We start from the raw sequence: 6000 nt of genomic DNA on the forward strand, positions 1-6000 counted from the left end.
TGGCCAAGGCAATCCGGGGAGGACCGGCCCACACCAGTTTCCTTTGCAAGCTTTCTATCTCATGAAAGTAGCTGGAGGGCACTAGGTCTAAAGGGTTCTGGAGAGCATACAAAAACCTGGGAAGAGACATCATCTTGAATAAGGCTGCCCTACCCACCAGGGACAGAGGCAGCCTGCTCCACGACTTCACATCTGCTCGTAGCCGAGCGAGCGGGGGAAGCAAATTGAGCCGGTATCTAGTCGTCGGGTCACGTGAAATGTGGATGCCTAAATACTTAAATCCTGTGGACGAGATCTGTATCGGAGAATTACGTGTTACTAGTGGGACATCATCCGTAAGCGAGTACACACAGGACTTGGCCCAATTAATGACTAGTCCCGAGTTCCTGCCAAAGGAGCTAAGGACATCAAACAGTACTCCCAAGGATTTCCGAGGGGAAGTAAGGTAAAGAAGAATATCATCCGCAAAACCAGGGGCCCACCTGATGCCTTTAAGGGATGGCTCCCATCTCAACCAGGCTGCCAAAGGCTCCAGAGCCAGCGCAAAAAGCAACGGGGAAAGGGGACATCCCTGCCGCGTACCCCGACCCAAAGCGAAGGGAGCTGACACTCTACCGTTAACGACCACCTGGGCCAAGGGTTCCTCATATAACAAACGGACCCAACCAATGAACACCGGCCCAAAGCCAAACTTAGCCAAAGCCGCCCATAAGTACGGCCATTCCACAGTGTCAAACGCCATGGTGGCATCTAACGAGACCAAAATGGCCGGCTCACGCAATGTATCCGCCCTCGCCAGCACGCCATGAAGGCGACGTAGATTCAGCGCAGTATTACGGGCAGGAACAAAACCGGATTGGTCCGGGTGCACCAGATCACTTATCACGGTTATCAATCGGTTGGCCAACACCTTCGCCAAAACCTTGGGTTCGACATTTAAGAGCGAAATAGGCCTATATGAAGAACAGAACTCACGTGGTTTACCCTCCTTGGGAATCACCACAATGGAGGCAAGTCGTTGATCACGGGGAAGCCGGCCTATCTCTCTAGACTCCAAAAACATTGCTCAAAGATACAACGCCATTTTGTCTGGGCACAACTTGTACAGCTCGATGGGCAGGCCGTTTGGTCCCGTAGCTTTACCCGAGCGAATGGAGCGAATAGCGAGCGCTACTTCATCAGTGGAAAAAACCGCCTCCATTAGCTCCCTATCAGATTCAGACAGATAAGGCAAGGCGATATCCCGAAGCAAAAGACGGGAGTCCTCTTCTGGCCGGTCCGAGACCGGAGCATACACCTTTCGAAAGTGGGAGGCAAACTCCTCCACTATCTCCAGTGGATCCGTCACACGTACCCCATCCACTCGCTCAATCACAGGCACCACACGACTCAATCTCTCTAGTTTGTCCAACCACGCTATCAACTTCCCGGCTTTATCGCCCACATCATACAGACGGCCCATTTGCTCCCGACTCATGGCTTTCGCAGCATTCGTGACCAAGGCCTTATAGTCAGACTGTTTTAACTGCAGAACATGCAACTTCTCCTGCGTGACTCCAGTTTCAAGATCTCTCTCTAGAATGACCACCTCGGCCTCCAGCCGCTCAACCTCCTCATTGTGTCGCCTCTTAGAGCTAGCGATAAGCGATAGCGCCTGGCCCCGTATCATAGATTTAAAAGCTTCCCAGAGGGACACCGAGGACGAAACAGATCCCACATTCTCCGCAAAGTAAAGGTCTATGGCTTTAACCAACCCCGCTCTAGTCTCCGGAGCCCGGAGATGCCAGGGATTAACTGGGGCGATTCGGCCCCCATCATTCAGGGCACAAGAAGATAATCAAGCCTAGCCAGGCTCCCATGTGCCCCAGAGTGAAAGGTATATTGGGCCTGACCCGGATGAAGCATCCGCCAACAATCTACCATACCAAACGTATCCAGTAACCCACTAAGACCGGATTGGGATGGTGTGAGCACCCTGGGAGGATGTCGATCCAGCGAACCATCCATCACCGAGTTAAAGTCTCCTCCCATCACTAGAAGCCCTTCAGGAAGTCCCAGCAACAATTTACCCAAGTCAACAAATGTGGTAGCCTGCAGGCCAGGGGGGCATAGACCGAGAGGACAACTACAGTTCCTCCCTCCCACCTCCCAACAATTGCAGCGTATCGACCCCTGTCATCCAATATCGTATCGTCAATCTCCAAGGGAAGGGATCTACGAAGCATAATACCAGCTCCTCTGGAGCCCGAAGTAAACCCTGAGTGTGCCACCAACCTGTAGCCCCTCCGATTCATAGCATGGAACGTATTCCCAACCAGGTGCGTTTCCTGCAGGAGTATGATGTCGGGAGGATGACGTTTCACATACTGGAGTACAATTCCCCGCTTTATCTTGTCCCCCAAGCCATTGACATTCCAGCTCAAGACCCGTAGCCCCCTACCCCCCATCCCGGAAGTAAGTAATCAGGTCCACAAAACCCCACGAAGGAAACACAGAAAATGCAACAATACGTAGCCCCAAATGCAGTATTAACAAAAAAAGGAAAACCCAAACCCCCCTCCCCCCAAGCCCCAGAACAACAACCCCCCCCCCACCCCTGCGAGGAACCAAGAAAGCACCCCATTCAGCAGTGTGCCTGTCGCCCTACCCCAAGAACTAAACTACAGATGAAAAGGAAAAACACCCCCGGAGGAGGAGAAGTCCCGAACACCCCGCCGCCCCAGGGTCCAAATTATAAAAGTCATCGACCCAGAGAAGGAGAACAAACCATCGTAGCACAGTACAATCAATGGAGGCATACGCCGGTGCCTCTACTCCTCCTGTTCCCGTCGGCCACCTTCAGCACCACCAGTGTGATCCTCATTGTCTCTAGGCGTAGATAAAGTGTCCAACCAGTCACTGGCCACCTCAGGCATATCGAAGAAGAGCACCCGCTCATTGTGTTCAATGCGCAGTCGAGCGGGGAAAAGCATGGCATACTTCAAGTGCTATGTAAATTCATAGACTTTGCTCTATTTAGGCGCTGCGTGCCATGTCCCGGAAGACAAGTTCAGCTCTAGAAGAAAACTTGTGTTTACCTGATCTGACACGGGCTAAAGCGGAAGCAGATGCAATTACAGGGCACAGGATACAAACTGGACGAGGCCCTATCGCTTTGATATGGGATGTATTCACCACGAACATGGAAGCCAAAAATGATATCAGGCCCACGAGAGACGAATAAATGCGACACACCCAAAAAGGGGAGCACAACACTCAGAAGTAAGCAACCATAACAGAGACGGATGGGAACATAAACTGAACTGAGCCATGCATAGACAGAGACACCCTAGCCGGGAGGAGGTTAGTGGGGGGTGGAGGGGTTGGAGGGGATTAGGGGTGGCACACAAAATAGCAGTCCATAATCTAGGTACCGGAGAGGGGGAATGGGGGGTGGGGGTAAGGTTATCGTTCTGAGCAAGCCGCGCAACAATGGTGGCACTTTTGGTATGAGGTTGCTATTAATTTCTTGTTATTCTTGCGATTTGGTTTTTTAAGTAAAATTGGTTTTATAATGTGTATATTGTTGTACTATTTTTAGAAAAACATAATTTTAATGATTTTATATGAACAAGCCTAACAACCTAAATAAATTCTTTCCTTTATGGAAAATAATCCCTGTCTAGCTGTGGACATTCTGGTGTTGATGGTATTGACCCTATGTATGTCTCTGAGTGTTGTGCAACATTGAGGTATGATTGAGCACATTGTATGAGAATAAGAATATTCCAAAGGGAATTTTTCTCAGACTTAAGTGACTTTTTGTATGACTGCACCCACAATATATTGTTTAAACTCAATAAAAATATTTTTATTTCATTTATGAATGGGTAATGAACTAAAAAGAGTGGCAAATATAAAGGTTTACAATTGTTGTGCTCTATTTTACCAAAAATGCAAATGTATAACTACAAATACCTATATTGCAAAATATCCATGTTACTTAACATCTTCACAAACATTTTTCTGCATCCTACGTAGTTACAACCAGACTTTTGCTGGCAATAACCAGTCACAGAACTTTTCAGGAAGTGGTATGTTATAGTGCAGTTAGCACGCTTTTCTCCTGTTTCCTCAGATGGAGGTCAAATGGCCGCACGTTGTCATGTGTCACAATTTGAAACACTCTTAACTATGTAGCCAACAGCACTTCATGCTCCTTTTTTAGCCCACTGTTATAATTTTCAAAGCACAAAAAGTCGTCCCAGAAGACAAGAAGATGAAGACTTGAAAAGGGTGTTACACATGACTTCGGAACTGAATTCTAAATGATAATATTTATAAAATGGGTGCAGGGTTACAAAGATTTTCTTAGGAGTCCACCACTGGCACTGCTGAATAGTGGAACTGCAGAACACCAGCGGCCTGGTTTTATTCTACCCTATGTTTCTTTCTTCCACCACTCCACACTTCCCATCTCTTAATTTCACTCTTACAGGTTCTTTTTCTTACCTGACTTCCCTCTTTGTATCTGTTTTCCACACTTTCTCATGTTCACTATTTGCGGTCTCTCTCGCTCTGGGACAAAGTCTGATTAAAAAAAAAACCATCCCCAACACCTGCAACCACGGGCACAAATTAAGCAGCAATCACTGTTCTCTATTCAGCCGTGACTATGATTTATGTAAGCGTTTTCAGAATTGCAGTGAGGAAGAGCAACAGTAAATAAACAGAAATTCTTCAGAACATAAAGCGAAGAGCACCGTGTATACTGCCACACACACACAGACGCAGAACAAGGATGTACGCATGAGTTCTCCTCAGGACTCACCTGCTGCGAATCTGGTGCTCACGGGGCTCTCTCTACGCTCCCTTCTACGGTGCACGCGCCGCACGTCACCCCGAAACTCCTTCCCGCGACATCCCCTGTGAAGACCCCATACAGCATTTCCGGCTCGACCCCTCGCCCGGCAGGTGGAACCGTCGACGCTGCTGGGGAACAGGAAAGGCGACTTTCGGCGGAGGGGACGGGGCACCTGTGAAGGCCACGCCTCGGGTATAAACTGCACACCTGCAGACACAGTCACCGAGAGAGGCAAGGAACTCCCACAGGAATGTGGGCGACGTCTTTAGGTTATGAGAAGCAAACAGGCGGCGGCGGCGGCAAAACCGATCCCCGGGCGGTGCGGAGGCACCGAACAAACTTGGGAGGAAAGTACCGCGCCCCGGGGAAGTCACGGCTCTCTTAGTTTGGTTGGTTCTGTATCCGTGGTAATAACGCTAGGCGGAAACATTACATTAGTGCAGTTGACGCAGGCGATGTCAAGCCTAATTTAGATTTGTTAGTCCGTAATTGGGGAGTAAAGTTACAATCATGTTATCCGTGAATTTGCTGCATTTTTGGGGCACGCTGTACTACAAATTGTGTGGGAGACCTTCATTAACCCCCCACCCTCTGGAACTACTGATATCGCAGCTATTGGTGCTTCTCGAAATTGGGAGTACTGGGAGTAGGGGAGTAGATTTACAAGAAGTGACGCATCGCTGGGGCAACACAGCGATGCTTAAAAAAAACTTGTGGCAACACTGCGGCAATACAATTCCCAGAGGATACGTCAAATTAACATCTTGTCAGACCACAGTACAACGCATCAGTAGAACTGACATAGGTGCCGCCAAACAGGCCCAAGTCAGCGTGACGCAACTGTCAAAAAAAAAGTCAAGTAAGTAAGTTTTGCGTCATGCAACTCCAGCCGAGCGCACTGCAACACTTCACAGTGCGTGAAGCAGCTTCCGAGGACCGGATGGATTTAGGCCCAGATCTCTGTACTGGGGTGAATGTATGACATTGTTCTGCATTCTGTCCATCAACTGTGGTTTTTGCAATTGTCACCCCGAGTGGGATGGGTATGCTCAGACGTGAGTCCCATGCACTCCACACCACTGGATTCAAGCAAGCCGGGCTGAAGACGGCTGGAATGCCAGAAACAGGTTCTCGGAAGCTTGTTTCCGGTCCAGGGA

General features: G+C 49.0%; 1 protein-coding gene across 1 annotated transcript in view; it reads right to left on the minus strand.

The window, feature by feature from the left end:
* SYT8 (synaptotagmin 8) overlaps positions 1-5023 on the minus strand; it is a 210212-nt gene extending 205189 nt beyond the window's left edge. The window contains exon 1 of the mRNA XM_086957719.1: positions 4811-5023. The gene's annotated coding sequence lies outside the window, so the exon portion shown is untranslated. The remainder of the gene's footprint in view (positions 1-4810) is intronic.
* Between the last annotated feature and the right edge of the window lie 977 nt (positions 5024-6000).

This window comes from Lissotriton vulgaris, chromosome 2_1 (assembly GCF_964263255.1).
Source record: "Lissotriton vulgaris chromosome 2_1, aLisVul1.2, whole genome shotgun sequence".
NCBI lineage: Eukaryota > Metazoa > Chordata > Amphibia > Caudata > Salamandridae > Lissotriton > Lissotriton vulgaris.